This window comes from Bombina bombina, chromosome 1 (genome assembly GCF_027579735.1).
Source record: "Bombina bombina isolate aBomBom1 chromosome 1, aBomBom1.pri, whole genome shotgun sequence".
Classification (NCBI taxonomy): Eukaryota; Metazoa; Chordata; class Amphibia; order Anura; family Bombinatoridae; genus Bombina; species Bombina bombina.
In genome coordinates, this window is record NC_069499.1 from 64,235,071 (window position 1) to 64,253,509 (window position 18,439).

Genomic DNA, 18,439 nt, shown 5'->3' on the forward strand with positions numbered 1-18,439 from the left:
CCAGCCCTTAAAAGGGCTTTTTGTGGGGCATTGTCACAAAGTAATCAGCTCTTTTGCCTGTAATCTAAATCCCCCTACACCGCCGCCACCTATATTAAATATATTAACCCCTAATCTAATCCCCCTACACCGCCGCCACCTATATTAACCGCTAATCTAATCCCCCTACACCGCCACCACCTATATTAACTATATTAACCCTAATTATATTAGGGTTAATATAGTTAATATAGTTATTATATTAACTATATTAACTATATTAACCCTATCTAACTCTAACACCACTAACTTAATTATTATTAACCCCTTAATGACCACAATGTACCCTGTATGTCACTGGTCGTTAAGGGTTTTTTCAGGACATAATAGCACAAGTCTAGCAAGAACACGCTATTAATTCCCTCCCTCCAGCAGGCTTTGTGGAATAGAGCAGTCTCAACGCTGGTGGCAAGACCACGTTATAAAACAATCAAGTCCCAAAAAAAGGCCAGCGACATACAGGGTACGTCGCTGGTCCTTAAGGGGTTAAAATAAATCTAAATAATATTAACTAAATTATTCCTATTTAAAAATAAATACTTACCTATAAAATAAACCCTAAGATAGCTACAATATAATTAATAATTACATTGTAGCTATTTTAGGGTTTATATTTATTTTACAGGTAACTTGGTATTTATTTTAACTAGGTACAATAGCTATTAAATAGTTAATAACTATTTAATAGCTACCTAGTTAAAATAATTAACAATTTACATTTATAATAAATCCTAACCTAAGTTACAAATACACCTACACTATCAATAAATTAATTAAACAAACTACAAATATCTAAACTAAAATGCAATTAAATAAACTAAACTAAATTACAAAAAACAAACACTAAATTACAAAAAATAAAAGATTACAAGATTTTTAAGCTAATTACACCTATTCTAAGCCCCCTAATAAAATAACAAAGCCCCCCAAAATAAAAAAAAATTCCCTACCCTAATCTAAATTACAAAAGTAATCAGCTCTATTTGAATAGCCAATAGAACAAGAGCTACTGTAATTCTATTGGCTATTCTAATCAGCCAATAGAATTACAGTAGCTCTTATTCTATTGGCTATTCAAATCAGCCAATAGAATTAAAGTAGCTTGCATCCGATTGGCTGATTTGAATTTGATGGCTCACATCAGCCAATAGGAATTCAAGGGACGCCATTTTTAATCGCGTACCTTGAATTCCTATACGGCGGCGATCGTATGAAGAGGATCCTCCACGCTCCGGCTCCGGTCTTCAGTTCCAGTGGTCTTCAGTTCCAGCATCGCCGATCTTCAGTTCCAGATGGACGGTCTTCACCTCCGCGGTCATCGGTCTTCAACTCCTCCGCTCCGCGCCGGCTGGATCCTGGAAGAAGAAGAGTTCGCCGTCTGGAAGAAGACTTCTCCGCCTGGAACAGGACCTTCTCTGCCGGTCTTCAGGACAGGTAAGGAGCACTTGGGGGTTAGACTTAGGTTTTTTAAGGGGGGATTGGGTGGGTTAGAGTAGGGGTATGTGGGTGGTGGGTTGTAATGGGGGGGGTTGTTGTTTTTTTTTACAGGCAAAAGAGCTGATTACTTTGGGGCAATGCCCCACAAAAGGCCCTTTTAAAGGGACAGTCAACCATCGAATTGTTATTGTTTTAAAAGATAGATAATCCCTTTATTACTAATTCCCCAGTTTTGCATAACCAACACAGTTATATTAATGTACTTTTTACCTTTGTGATTACCTTGTATCTAGGAACCTTCTTCCAGCCCCCTGATCACATGACTGTGACTGTTTATTATCTATTGTCTTAAATTTAGCATTGTATTGTGCTAGATCTTAAATAACTTTCTGTGCCTGAACACAGTGTTATCTATATAGCCCACACGTGTACTTTCTGTCTCTTTGTGTTGAAAAGAGATTTAAAAAGCCTGTGATAAGAGGCAGCCCTCAAAGGCTTAGAAATTAGCATATGAGCCTACCTATGTTTAGTTTAAACTAAGAATACCAAGAGAAAAAAGCAAATTTGATGATAAAAGTAAATTGGAAAGTCGATTAAAATTAAAAGTCCTATCTGAATAATGAAAGTTTAATTTATACTTGACTGTCCCTTTAAGGGCTGGTAATAGAGCTGATTACTTTTGTAATTTAGATTAGGGTAGGGAATTTTTTTATTTTGGGGGGCTTTGTTATTTTATTAGGGGGCTTAGAATAGGTGTAATTAGCTTAAAAATCTTGTAATCTTTTTTATGTTTTGTAATTTAGTGTTTGTTTGTTTTTGTAATTTAGTTTAGTGTATTTAATTAATTTATTGATAGTGTAGGTGTATTTGTAACTTAGGTTAGGATTTATTTTACAGGTAAATTGGTAATTATTTTAACTAGGTAGCTATTAAATAGTTATTGACTATTTAATAGCTATTGTACCTAGTTAAAATAAATACCAAGTTACCTGTAAAATAAATATAAACCCTAAAATAGCTACAATGTAATTATTAATTATATTGTAGCTATCTTAGGGTTTATTTTATAGGTAAGTATTTATTTTTAAATAGGAATAATTTAGTTAATATTATTAATATTATTTAGATTTATTGTAATAATAATTAAGTTAGTGGTGTTAGAGTTAGATAGGGTTAATATAGTTAATATATATAATATATTAACTATATTAACCCTAATATAATTAGGGTTAATATAGTTAATATAGGTGGCGGCGGTGTAGGGGGGTCAGATTAGGGGTTAATATATTTAATATAGGTGGTGGCGGTGTAGGGGGATTAGATTACATTACAGGAAAAAGAGCTGATTACTTTGTGACAATGCCCCACAAAAAGCCCTTTTAAGGGCTGGTAAAAGAGCTGGTTACTTTGGGGCAATGCCCCGCAAAAGGCCCTTTTAAGGGCTGGTAATAGAGCTGGTTACTTTGGGGCAATGCCAGCCATGCAAAAGGCCCTTTTTAGGGCTATTTGTAGGGTTAGACTTAGGTTTAGTGGTAGGCAAATTTTAGTATTTTAGGGGTTAATAAATTTAATATAGGTGGCGGCGGTATAGGGGGACTAGATTAGGGGTTAATAAATTTAATATAGGTGGCGGCGGTATAGGGGGATTAGATTAGGGGTTAATAAATTTAATATAGGTGGAGGCGGTATAGGGGGATTAGATTAGGTGTTAATAAATTTAATATAGGTGGCGGCGGTATAGGGGGATTTAGATTACAGGCAAAAGAGCTGATTACTTTGTGACAATGCCCCGCAAAAAGCCCTTTTAAGGGCTGGTAAAAGAGCTGATTACTTTGGGGCAATGCCCCGCAAAAGGCCCTTTTAAGGGCTGGTAATAGAGCTGGTTACTTTGGGGCAATGCCAATTTATTTTAGGGTAGGGACATTTTAGGGGGTAATACATTTATTATAGGTGGCGGCGGTGTAGGGGGATTAAATTAGGGGGTAATATAGTTAATATAGGTGGCAGCGGGGTGGGGGGATTAGATTAGGGGGTATATAGTTAAAATAGGTGGCGGTGGGGTAGGGGGCTCACATTAGAGGGTAATAATTTTAATATAGATGGAGGCGGTGTAGGGAGATTAGATTAGGGGTTAATAATTTTAATGTAGGTGGCGACGGTGTAGGGGGCTCACATTAGGGGGTTAGACATTTAATGTAGGTGGCTGCGGGGTCTGGGAGCGGCGGTTTAGGGGTTAAACACTTTATTAGGGATTGCGGCGGGGGATCGCGGTTGACAGGTAGATAGACATTGCGCATGGTGTTAGGTTTTATTTTGCATCTAGTTTAGGGAGTTACGGGGCTCCAATACACAGCGTAAGGCTTACTACGCCTGCAATTTGTGGCGAGGTGAAAATGGAGTAAGATTTCTCCATTTTCGCCACGTAAGTCCTTACGCTGTATATTGGATACCAAACTGCGCTGGTTTGGTATACCTGTCCATGGGCCAAAAAACTACGGCCGAAGGCAGAAATATACGAGCGTAACTTCTATGTTACGCCGTATATGCGATACCAAACCAGCGCAAAATTTGGCGTCACCGGCTTTTGCGGGCGACGATTTATATCGGATCGCGGCCCTGGTGAGCATCTTTCATAAGCCTGTCCCTAAAACAGGATATTTGATCATTCTACTTTTGTGTCCAAAAGTGTTGTGAGATTAATATTTTCCAAGGTTTTGAATATAATGTCTGTACTGTGCTACAATACGTGATGAAGACATTAATGTGCAGCAAATTTCTATATTGTGAACACATCTAAGCAGTTCTTTCAACTAATTTTACATGATTATTTTATATTCATTTTCTACGTACCCTTTTGTACAAAGCTGCAGAATGTATTTTCATTTAGAAATAAATGCTAATAAATATATGTGGGCGTGCAGTTTCATTTGTATATTGAACAACAGAGTTACACAGTTTGCACTGAAATCATCACCTGTAAATGCCTACATGCGTACGGAGATCCAATGAGTACAGTTTAACCCTCTCCTGCTACTGACTGCTGCTAAGGAATAGATTACGAGTGGAGCGCAATTTAGCGTTCCTGCTCAAGTGGAAACTTTGCTAGACGGAGGCTTTTTGCGCCCATCGAGTAGCGTGCGTATTACAAGCTGAAAGTAAAAAGCTACTTATCCCCATTTAAAATGATTATACCTACTGTAAAAAATACATGTATTCATTGCCTTATTTAGAATATGTTATAGTATGTTTAATCATTTAAATAATTGTAATTCATTTTTGTAAAATATTTTATATGTACACACATATAAACATATTTGCTTAAACATATGTATGTTAAAGCCCTTTGTATCCATTTTTTTTTCTAACATTTCAGACCTCACATCTTTGAGGACTTAAAACGTTTTAATAAAATCCTTTCTTCATGCTTTTTATCAGTCAGTGTTATTATGAGTGTAACAGTCCTTTTACATGTATTTTTGATGTGTTTTGTGCAACTTTTTTGTTTCATGTAACAGCCGCACCACTCGTAATCTAAGTGCCAATTGTCCAGTATTCAACTGGACAGTCCAGTATTTCAGTAAACTGTCCAGTAAAATCTCCAAAAAAAAATATTGGACAAATGTATATTTTATTTTTTAACATCTCCAGAGTTGCAGCTAAATTATAAAAGCCTCATATGAACAATTATGGCACGGAAATAAGTGACATAACATAGGGGGAAAAAATAAATCATTGTCTTGTGTTTCTGGCAGTCTTGAGGGGTGTTACAATACTGATCTGCGTGTGTTACGTGTAGCCACTGAGGTAAAATCACTGCTCTGTGTTTTTAACTGAGAACCATAGAAGGGTAAGAAACTGGCCGTCACAGAGGTAAAGTAATGAATTTGAAAATTACTGGCACTGCAGCCAAGGGAACAAAATCATTACTCAGTTGTGAAAAATATGTAAAGCAGGTTTAGGGGTTAGACGTAGAAGAGGGTCCATTTAGTCAACAACAGGTTGCCCAGTACTTTTATGGAATTGAGCTGCAACCCTAACTGTTAGTATGGTGTTACATGCTGCTGGCCATATAGAAGCCAATGCATAAATGCTCAGATAATGCCATGGATCGGCATCTGCAGTGCGACTGAGAGCATCTATCCTCCAGTCCTAGCCGTACCAGTACCTACTCCTTCTGACTGACTGTCAAGTCGACACGACACGCGGCTTCATGGCACACTCCACACTGTAAGAAAAAAACGCACAGCAGCCAGCCGCCGCCGGCCACACACTACAGTAGTGCGGCCGCGTGCCCTGTTTTTACTACATAGTCAGTCTGTCCCCATAGTAGTCTGCGGCGCAGCGCCGGCCAGTCCCAGTATTATATGGTCCGTAACAACAATCACCCATAATGTTGCATAAACAACCTAACATACAGTATATAATTCACAAAAAAAAATGTGAACAAATAATTTTAAAAAAATGAGATCAAAGTGGGCGGAGCTTAACTACTGCGCGGCCTACCAGGAATTTGCCCGGTATGCCCGATGTTCAGTCCGGGCCTGAATGCTGCATTATAAGGAGACAGCAAGTCTGCCTTAATTCTAGCTTAAACCTCAACCAGTAACCTCCTTCCAGAATCAGTGGCAACTTATCTGAGTTGACAGAGTTTCTCAAAAGATCTTGTATTGTGTGACATGTGATGTAATTGTGTTTTGTGCCTGACAAGGTTCAAGGAGTTTTGCTCCATCTTCCATTATTCAGATCAAGTGTAGCAGTCATCTCTGCACTTCTCCACAGCCAGTGTGCCCTTAACATTTAACCCACGCCAGGACACATTCTTAGGAACTTAGTTTACCCTATGTGTGCCCTGCCCACCCTCCCAAAGTTGTCATGTGACATTGGCACTTTCCGGTGTGGGGTTAGAGTTTAAAAAAAAAAAAAAAGTATTTTTCTCCATTGATATCTATGGGGGAACTTGGCTTTTGTGCGGTATGAAGCTTATCGCACCATGTCGCACAACACAAGAAGGTTTTTTGTTACTTGTATTGGCAGCGCTATGGAAAGTGCAGTACCGCAAAATTTTTAGCTTTATTTACGCACCGGGTTTAGCACACAACTTGTAATTTTGGTGTATGTGTTTAACCCCGGAAAAGCAGTTAAACACATACTTAAAGCAGCAATGCACTACTGAGAGCTAGATTAACACATCCAGAGACTAGAGACCTGAGTGTGTAGCAAACAATCACCAGCTAACTCAGTAATACATTGCTTCTCCTGAGCATACCTATGTATGTTTTTCAACAAACAATAACAAAAGAACAACGAAAATTTGATAATAGAAGAAAATGTATTTAATTGGAAATCCCCATGGATACATTTCAGTTTTGAATTGAAGCATTTTTGTGATATACATGTGTTAGCAAAAATGCTTCTAATAAAATTTATAGTTGTATCTAAAGGGACAGTCTACACCTTGGTCATCATAAAGTCTTACCTTAGATTAAGCTGCAAATAGCCTCCTGCTACTCTTTCTATATCATGCAGCAGAAACAGTAAAGAAAAGTTATTTTAACCCCTTAACGACCGAGGACGTGCCTGGTAGTCCTACAAAAATGGTCGTTAACTACCAAGGACATGCCTGGCACGTCCTCAGGAGTTTTAAGGGCTGGAAGCGATCGTGATCACTTCCAGACGCTTTCAGGGTATTGCAGCAATGCCTCGATATTGAGGCATCCTGCAGTACTCTGTGGTAAGCAACCAATGCAATGCAATTGTTGGTGGCATGGGAGGGATAGGAGGGAGGCAGTGGGCGGCCCATCGCAGGAGGAGGTCCGGTGAGCGCTTATGTCCGGGAACAGGCTTGAGGGGGCGGGAGCGAGTGTGAGGGGGTGGGAGCGAGCGTGAGGGGGTGGGAGCGGGTGGGACCGCTACACTACGGCAAATGGTTAAGTGAATGGGAAGGGGGGAGAGGGGGGATTAGTGTTGGGAAAGGGATCTGGGAGGGGGAGGATATTAAGGGGGTCAGCTACACTACAGAACAAAATGGTTTTTTTTTAGTTTTTTTTTTTTTTTTTAAAAACCTAATTTTTAGCAAACCGGGTACTGGTGGTTGTAGATACGTAACAAATTTTTGGGGTCAAAGTTAGAAAAAGTGTGGGGGGTTTTCAATTTTTTCATCATATTTTATAATTTTTTATAGTAAATTATACAATATAATGAAAATAATGGTATCTTTAGAAAATCCATTTAATGGCAAGAAAATGGTATATAATATGTGTGGGTACAGTAAATAAGTAAGAGGAAAATTACAGCTAAACACAACCACCACAAAAATGTAAAAACAGCCCTGGTCCTTAAAGGGACAGTAAACCCCAAAATTGTCTTTTAAGATAGAACATACAATTTTAAACAACTTTCCAATTTAATTCTATTATCAAATTCTCTTCATTCTCTTGTTATCCATCGCTGAAGGGACAGCATTGCACTACTGACAGGAAGCTGAACACATCTAGTTAGCCAATCAGAAGAGACAAATTTGTGCAGGCACCAATTAGCAGTAGCTCCCACTAGTGTATGATATATGCGTATTCATTTTTTAACAAGGGATACTTAGAGAACGAAGCATATTTGAAAATAGAAGCGAATTTAAAAGTGTCTTAAAATAAAATGCTCTATCTGAGTTATGCACGTTTAATTTTGACTTTCCTATCCCTTTAACAGTAAGAAAATTGAAAAATAGTCTGGTCACTAAGGGGTTAAAATTAATATTGTTTCTGGCCACTTTGAAATGGCTACCAAACACCACCCACTGATGACATCAGCTAAAAGAATGAACATTAAGTAGCACAGAAAACCTTCTAAACACCCAGCGCCCCTAGCAGCTCTTACCTCCAGGGTATAGAAGGGGTTAAACTTGCCAGAATAAAATACCAAAGTGCCTAAGAATCCACCAGATCAAATTCACTGCAGCTGACGCACAGAATGGAAAAAGGTTGCCAAGAAAAGGGGGTGGAGCTTATTACAATAACAATATGCAGGCCCAAGACTTGAACAGAATTTTAAAATAAACTGTCAAAATGTAAAAGTGTGTAAAAAAAACACCTCTTCTTAGGCCACCCATGTCCTCCTGCCCAACTGCAATGTGAGAGATCTAATTGATAGCTGCACAAGGCAGTTACTGACTCTATTAAAGAGACAGTACCCATTTTTAGAAAAATGCAAAAATAAGGTGTTTGAGGTAAAAAGGACAAAGTCCCATGTTAAACACATAGGTTAAGCTCCTCAGGTGTAAGGCTGTAACCCTAAGCTATGTAGTACCTGTAAGGAGAGTACTATTGGATAGCTACTGGGCTGTGTAGTGCCTGAGTCACTTACCTGGACTGAAGCACCCCTCCACTGTGTCTCACCAGCATGCTGAGGCCTTCCTCACAGGCTGCTGATCCAGGTGTGCTATGGTCTGTCGAGAATAATTTTGATCCCAGTTTTTGTACAGCAATTTGCTTTTTAATTGTGTAACCCCCATCTGTCCACAGTTTGGTGTGTTGAGCAGCAAATGTAACCCCCTTTTATCCCACTAAGGGGTATCAGTATATACCAGGGTTACAATACAATTTATTTATATTATTCTTTAATAAAAATGTATATACGAAACAATTGAAATTAATATTTATTCCTAAATTCTTAAAATTAGTTAAATTTATAAACACATTGAAATATATTAAGTAGAGACTAGCTTTGAATCAATTATACACGCTTATTCCGTTACAATTTTCTATACAGCAGATTATAAAAAAATATACCTTTAAAATTAACCTTACTCACAATGGATCGCATTAAAATACCACAACAGAATATGGACCGCTAACTTCAGTGTTTAGATAAACAATATACCAAGATACTTCACCCAAATCTTACTGGATCTCAGTAGATTTAAGATAACTTTCAGACAAGTATAATTAAGCAACTTAGCCCACAAATGATTCTATATAACTTCAATTAAAAACACCAGAAATTATATATATTATTCATGCAAACAGCCAATTTATATGCCAATACATCTGACCTGAATTTACCTCTTATTTAGCTACAATAAGGAAAGTTATAGCAATAACTGAAATTAATTTTTGATATTAAAATACAAAATTTTTCCTAAACATTAATATTTAATACCTGTGTACGTATTACCCTTGGTCTAATTAATATTAAATATAAGAATAAACCCTCCTTTTAAATCACAAATACAATATAATTATAGTTTTAGAATACCTTGTTAAAATATTAAATATACAATTGTTTATACTTTACCAGACCAGATCAGTTTCAGAATTCAATTAATATCCAAATATGTCTATCATCATATGTCTTAGGGGAATTTTGCACATTTGTAAGATAATTCTTCTTGATAGTTTCTTATCCACAAAGAGTGTCCCAACGTATTTGTCTTACAGAAAACTGTGTTCACACACTGGTCTCTCTATAAGAAAAAATGTCAGCAAGCAGGATTGCAACAGTTACCAAGAAAAAAAAATTCAGCCAAGAGTTTCTGTCTCCACATTTTGTAATCATTCGATAGATTTGGATACGTATTTCTCTGATTGGCTGCTGGGAAATGCCATTTTTAACAGCCAAATATTTTACTACTGGATTTAGGCCATTGGGGGCAGCAGACAAAGACAAACATTTTCATTTTCAACACTGCTAACAGTTTACTATATCTTTAATTGTATATTTAATATACTCATTATTTCCTGATATTAAGAAATATCTGGTCAACATATCTATCCCATCCGATATAATTTAGCATGTATCTATAGAGACTAAACATGAGCATATCTCTAGTATCATATCACAAAGTAATTCCTATACATTTAGCAACTTATTGTATGTATATCTCTTCACATTGGGAATTCTCTGTTTAATCTGATGCCTGTAATAAAAGAAACAGGGTTTTTATTCTCAGATATTTGGAACACATTTTAAATTTATTAATGTAGCTAATCATTCAATACAGCAGATATTTATTTAATATAGTATCATTTTCAGGTCTATATATATATATATATATATATATATATATATATATATATATACATATATAGATGTTTTTAATATGATCTGTGTAGTTTAAATTATTATGAAGATTAGGCACAATTCCTTTATCTGAGATTTCGTTTCCCATGTCATACAGAGACTTAAAATGACAGCTTGTCTGGAAGCTGCGTATGTAGCTTTGCAGGGGAAAATTTAACATGTAGATGGTGGGACCTACAATTCCTTGAGATTCAGCTAGCTTCAAAAAGTTGAATATTGTAGACTGACTATCTCATTGCAGGGGTTCATCAGCTTCACTAATTGAACAAAATGTTTTCCTTTTTCTCTATTAGATGTATTGAGCAGTGAGGGGGTCTGTAAATCTATTATCCATGTTGGGCAGGAAACCCATATATGGGCACATAAATCTGAGGACTCCATATGTTAACATTTACTTTGAAGTGGCCCATTGGTCTTATCTATACAAAGGTCTAAATCCTTTGTTCTCTCCTATGTAATTTTGCATATTGAGTGGGGAGGATTGAATTTTGATGTGTAGCCAGCAAGGCTTATCATGTCTGACCTCAGAATTGCAATACACAGAATGTATCTAGCAATAAAATAAGCATGCTCAAATTTAATATTTGATTGCATACTTATTTTATCTTATAATTTATATATGTATGTATTATCTACTTATATTCACAGATACCCTGACATAATTCCCCCTTCCAATTTAAATATATTTAGGACACATGTGTTTGAATTGGCTTAAAGTCAGTGGTACTTGGTGAGTGTATTGACGGTATGCTTCATAGAAAGCCTCCTATGAAGAGAGTCTGTTATTTTTCGATTCTAACATTTATGCTCGTTAGTTAGGCATCTTTAAACTTCAACATTTCTTTAGTGCATTAGGTGATATGACATTTCATTCTCCCTCTATGACTTGTACTTGGGATCTAGGATGGCACGCTCACAACTGATTAATATGGACCCATTTATCCATAAAAGTATCATTTTTAGGTATCCTAATTCTATAGGCAACTGGAGAAATGTTGTCCATGATGGAAGAAATTTTTTCTCCTTAACCTTATCTCTTCCAAAGTTATAAAGATAAACTTTATCATTTATTTCATATTCCTTTTTGGACGTCTTGAGATCATAATAGGTTTTAGCAGCAGTTGCAGACTTTTCTATGTTCCTTTGAGCAAATGCAAAGGCATATTGCAGGTGCTTCCTTATGTTCTCCACATATTGATGTGTATTGGCAGCATTTATAAAGTTTTGGTCTGATGTATGGTACAGTAGATGTTGAGGTAGGACCATTCTTCTACCAGTCATCAACTCAAAATGTGACATCTTAGTAGCACTACTTGGAGTTGCTCTTAATGCCATTAGGACTAGAGGTAATTTCACATCCCAGTCTTTACCTGTTTCACTCACAAACTTTTTGAGGATTTTCACAATATACTGGTTGTAACGCTCTTCACCACCACTTGAGGCAGCTCTATATGCAATATGGAGCTTTCTTTTGACCCCTAGTATTTTCCACATCTTGGTCATCACTTCGCTAATGAAGTGGGTTCCCTGATCGGATTTGATTCTCTGGGGTAAACCAAATCTGGAAAACACGTGGTTGATGAGCAATGCTGCGCATGTTTCAGTACTATTGTTAGGTGCACTGATACACTCTACCCATTTAGTGAACAGGCATGTCACTGTTTACATGTATCGGTTACCTCTTGATGACCTAGTTACTGGACCAATAAAATCAATTTGGATATCTGACCATGGCATTGCCATCCCCCTTTTCTGCAATGGCGCTCTATGCGTTGACGCAATGGGTTGGAACTGTGGACAGATTAAACAACCTTGACAGTAGGTTTGAACATCCTTTCAACATGTGCGGCCAAAAGGCGTAGTCATGCAATATTTCATACGTTAATTTGGCACCACGATGACCAGATGTGGGGGCATCATGAGCATGTTGAAGCATTATACCTCTGAACCTTGTAGGTACCACCCATTGGTGGATGCCAGTTTTGGAGGTTCTAATTAACAAACCATCCTGTAACTTGAATTGTGATCTGGACTTCATTAAGATTCTAAGATCGTCCTTGCCAATACAATCATCTTTTGAGATGGGGTTGCTTTCAGGATCTTCTACGTGTTTATAGAAGATATCTATAATGGGGTCTTCTTTTTGACTAGTGATCAGGTTCTCAGTAGGAGAATTCTGACTCCATTGTACTCTGTTAGCCTGGTTTCTGGTAATGGCTTCTACCTGAATTGCACCAATTAAGTGATCGATATTAAAGAGTTCTCCAGTTATGGCTCCTTGTTTGGCTAATGAATCCTCAAGATCATTGCCTTCCTGATCAGGATCTAGAATCCTGGATTAACCCTTGGGGGCCTATTTAACAAAGGTCTGTCAGACCTGATCCGACAGTGTAGATCAGGTCCACCAGACCTCGCTGAATGCGGAGAGCAATACGCTCTCCGTATTCAGCATTGCACCAGCAGCAACGCCACCCCCTGCAGATTCGCGGCCAATCGGCCGCCAGCAGGGGGGTGTCAATCAACCTGATCGTACTCGATTGGGTTGAATTGTGGCGATGTCTGTCCGCCTGCTCAGAGCAGGTGGACAGGTTATGGAGCAGCGGTCTTTAGACCGCTGCTTCATAACTGCTGTTTCTGGTGAGCCTGCAGGCTCGCCAGAAACACGGGCCCTCAAGCTCCATCCGGAGATTGATAAATGGGCCCCTCTGTCTTTTTCCAGTGTTTGGTTAACCCATTGGACACCACTAGATTATCAATCTCGCAGAACAACTTGCCATGTTTGACTGGTTTGTTGTTAGTTTTCTGCATGCCATTTCTTTTCCGAGTTGGCAGGTATTTAACAAAACTGTCACGCACATAATTTGAGTCAGTAATGATCACAAATTCATGAATACTGTGTTCAATAGCCATCTCAATGGTTTTTAGAACAGCAGTTAGTTCTGCAACTTGACTGGATCTTGGTCCAATGTTGAAACCTACAGAAATGTTTGGGAATCCAGTTGCCCAAGTTATACCAATGCCGGCAACTAAACTGCGCTCTTTATCAATGGTGGCATGGTAAGAACATGTAGCAAATTTCCAGCCTTGTAAGGAAAGAGTCCAAGCTTTTATGCGGCTGTTAGACAGGTCCCCATCTCTTATTCTCTCACTTTGCAGATATATCAAAGGCTGGTGGGCTGTTTCTACAATAATTTTCTCGCCCTGTATATAGCTACGGAAATTTTGTAGAGCTCATACAGTAGATAAGAGGGCTTTTTTGCAATCGCTAAATTGTATTTCTACTTTCCACTGGGGATAGAGTTTTGCTCGCATAAGCAATGACTTTGCTTAAATTATCATACTTTTGGTATAAAACAGCACTTATGCTTATATCTGTGTAACCTGTTTCTAAGTAGAAAGGTTTACCCCCTTCAGGGTACGCTAATCAAGGTGCTTGAGTGAGTTTTATCTTCAGCTCTCTGATGGCTGTCTCTTGAATGTCACTCCAGTGCCATTTCACATCCTTCTTTAGAAGATGTAGCAGTGGTTTAGCATAATGCATAATTATCAATACATTTGCGAGAATAATTTGTCATACCCAGGAATTATCTCAATTCCTTTAAATTAGTTGGGTTTTTAGAATTCATTATAGCTTCCACCTTTTTCTTCTGAGGATTTAACCCTTTAGAAGTAACTTCATGTCCTAAGAAGTTTACACGAGAGCAGCACCATTGAGCTTTTTGTAGGGATAATTTGAAATCTGCCCTTTTAAGTTGGCTGAGGACATTTTTAAGCTCTTTGATGTGTTTTTCAAAGTCTGTGCTTTTGATTAAAACATCATCAACATAAGATAAGGTCCCCCTTTCCAGTGCATCAGGCATAGCCTTATGCATGAATACAGCAAATTCATGTCCTGAATTTATGTATCCAAATGGGAGTCTCTGGAATGCATACTGGACCTTTTGGAACAAGAATGCAAGCTTATACTGGTCCTCCTCATGTGCCTTTATTGTCTAATATCCCTGCGCACAATCAATGGTAGTAAATATTTTAGATCCCTGCATCTGCGCTAGGCACTGGTCAATATATGCACAGAGACAGAAATCGTTCCAGCTGGTGCAATAAAAGACTTTTATTTGCGCAAACAGGGATAAAGAAGCGACGTTTCAGGCCCACACTTGGCCTTTTCTCAAGCTTAACCAAACATTAGTGAACAAACATTTAAATAGCCCTAATGGCGCCAAATATTGTGATTAAAAAGTGATGCAATGCTGCCCTCTAGTGGATAACCATCATTTAGCATACAAATATGTATCAAAGTGCACATTAATGGCCTCCATCCTGCCACCTAGTGGATCAACATCATATTATTAAACAGTTATATCTCTCATATCATATGTGAAAAAATCCTTATTCTATATTAAAAATTAATCAACATTACAAAATTGCATATTAATAAAAAATATAATAAAATACATTGAGAATTTCATTAATGCTTTTAGTAACCACAATATATTGAATTAAAAAATATATCAAGTGTATCCTAGATGTATCAATCATATTTGATATAGTTATTCAATCAGTTAACTTCATCTTTATTTTGATTTTCAATTCATCACTATATGGATGCACTCATATAATTGGTCAATATTGGCTATTCAACATAGTGTATCTATTTAAATTTATAGAGACATTTAATCTCATATTAATTAATATTTACATTAGAATGCACATTCATTTATATAGTATAATATTACAAAAAAAGTCCTATACTTATTTCATTTTATTAAATTTTATTGGATTCTATTTAAAATGGATTTTATTCAGTCACCAAAAGGCAGTCCAATTACATTCTCTATTTAAACCTCTGGGCCATAAAGTCCCCAATTCATTGATCCAGAATGTTTCTCTCCTAGTTAATATATTCTCCTTATCATCCCCTCTTCTAGGTGTATTAACCCTTTCAATGATTTGGAAACGTAATTGACTTATTCTATGGCCCGCCTTTATGAAGTGTCCAGCCACTGGAGCATCCTTTTTGCCACAACGTCGCTTCTTTATCCCTGTTTGCACAAATAAAAGTCTTTTATTGCACCAGCTGGAACGATTTCTGTCTCTATATATCAATACTGGGTTTGGTAAACCTGTTCCTGGCTGTGCAGTGAGTGCTGTGTTTCATGATACATTGTTGCAATATATGCACAGGCCAGCCAGACATGTAAACTCGTTTGTTTAGCTGTCTTAAGTCAGCACACAAATGTCATTGTCCATTGGGCTTAAGAACACCTAGAATAGGATTGTTATAAGAGCTGTGCACTTGTCTGATAATACCTCTTTCTACCAAGTTCCTTATTATTTCTGCAAGAGAATCATATGAGGCTAAAGGAAGTCTGTATTGCTTAACAAAGACACCTGGTGCATTGGGATCTGTTTGGATTCTTGCAATGTGCAAGTCTGTAGTCCCACAGTCATAAGAATCCCTAGCAAAAATATCCTTGTACTCCATCAGGAATTCTCGTAGCTGACGGCGTTCCTAATCACTGGAACAGCCATTAGCTAATGAGATTTGCTCTTCGACTATTTGCTGAAATCCTGGATAGATTTCAGGCTGTTCTATCTCATAGGCTTCTTCCAACCTAGAGACTGAATTGTAAACAATCTCTCTGGCATAGATGCAAAGGATTGTTCTATTAACTGTTCTACAGTTAAGTATCCTTCAGGTATTAGCCCAATTACATTATTCTGGAATCCAAAAGTATAGTAACTCGATTCCAGCACATATCCTATGGTAGTTCCCTTGGACAAGGTGATATCCTGTGGGGTCATGTAAAATAACATGTATCGGAATATTTCCAATATTTACCATGGGAGTATGGGTCATTGTTATACCCAGATTTTGCATTCTATGGGAGATGCATATTAGTGTTTCAGAAGTTTTTAATTTCTGACCTCTTTTTACCTGTAAGGATAAGAGGAATTTATCAGCCCCAGCAGGGATTACAACGTCGTTAGACACCTGCATATTCACAGCATATGGCAATTGCTGGTTTGATTTCAGGGCGGCATTTTCATCCTGAAATACCTCAGGGTCCCCCTTTAACCTGCTCCAGAGACAAAGGTTAATCAAATCTATTTGTATGGCATATCTATGTAAGAGATCATTGCCAATGTATATTTGATTATGGGGAGTATTTAAAACTAAAAACAGGTGCTTCACTGATTTATTACCTATGGACATAGATAATCAACACTTAGCTGAGATGTTATAGCTTTCACACTTGTCATCCAGGTCATGGACCAAGAGATCTTGGGGAGAAAGATATTTAATCACTTTAGTTTCAGCTATCTGTGCTAATAAGCCTTCACTTATATAGCTAGCTTCCGGTTTTAAACTCAATTTGGCATACTTGGTTTTTCAAAGGTCATGTACTTGCATAGGGATAAATAGATCATCCTTAACCTTCTCAATTTCTGCAAGGAATTGCGAATGATCTCCCCCTTTAGGGGATTTAGAATGGAGGTATATGGTTAATACATCGCCGTCTAAGGAAATATTTGCTATCTTTCCAGGCGAAATTTTAAAAGTATTACCATTAGAGCTGCTTAAGGGAGTCTGATCATCTCCTTTGTAGGATAGTGATTTCAGGTACAGAGTTATTCCTGAAATGAATCTCCACAGCATCTGATTTCTCTTCCACCACATGACAGTTATGTCGGGTGCGACATATACCAGACCACTCATAATTAATAGGCCTTTTTACTTGTGACCAAATTACATTATTTATGCAATCAATTACGGTGCTTAATCACTTCAGGAGATCACTATCAATAATTAAACAATCAGTTGGCAGATCAACTATAATGACAGGGTGTCTTATTACCCTGTTCCACAGCCTTAGTTTTAACCAGGCTGTACCGTAGACTTTGAGAGAGTCACCTCCAACACCTTATAGTGAACCATCAAATTCTTTTAACTTAGGTTTGTGGGGTGTTAGTTCATTTAGCTGTGTGTAGTACCTGTGGGATAAAATAGTTGCCTGAGATCCAGTATCAATTAATCCCATGATAGGGTTAGTAACTGAGTCCTGGAGATCAGCTAATACATAATATCTCCTTGCAGTTTCTGCCATTTCACACATAAAATTAGCATGATTACATATCTGTGGGCTTCGCCACGTTTTACCTGTATTCCCCACGTTACCTGATGCAGAAGAATATTCATTCTTACCAGTCCTTTCCTCTGTAATAGGGTTGACAGGGTTCCTGTGGGAATAAGGTTATGAGAAAACTGCAGAGGAAGCGGTTTGTAAGAGCTTCCAGGCTAAGGTTACTCGTCATCACAGCTAAATCGTCCGTTTCTGGGCTGCAAGGAGAGAACATGATTAGTATCATTATTGACATTTATCATTTTGTTTGGTATATCCCTCCTCTCTCTCAGGTAATACCGCAGTATTTATGACTGTGCCTGTGGCCCACTGCTGGCCACTGGCTGTGCCCCTAAAAAAGGATTATTAGGGTGCTGAGCTGTCAAAGATTGACTCATATTAGTAAATAGTATACATTATTGCAGGGGCGTATTATGGCCTAGGCCAACAAGGCCAGTGCCTAGGGCAGCAGATTTGGGAGGGGCAGCACATCTGCCCTATCCTCTCTCTAAAAGTGCAGGCTCTTACAGAGAAGACAAGGCACGTGTGCTGATTAAGGTCGCTCTTCACAGGCAGTGCTTCTTTAAACCGTTGCTTTATTTAGAGCCGCCGGCATTTTTGCAGTGGAATTGTTCTTGGTGAGAAACTTGCCTGGGGATATGCTTACAAGGTGAGGCTCAAGGAGAAGACCTTGTGCCGATATGCTGCCTCCCCTTATCAGCTGTGGTGGGTCTGCAAGCGCAGTGCAAATTGCAGGTCTTAGTAAC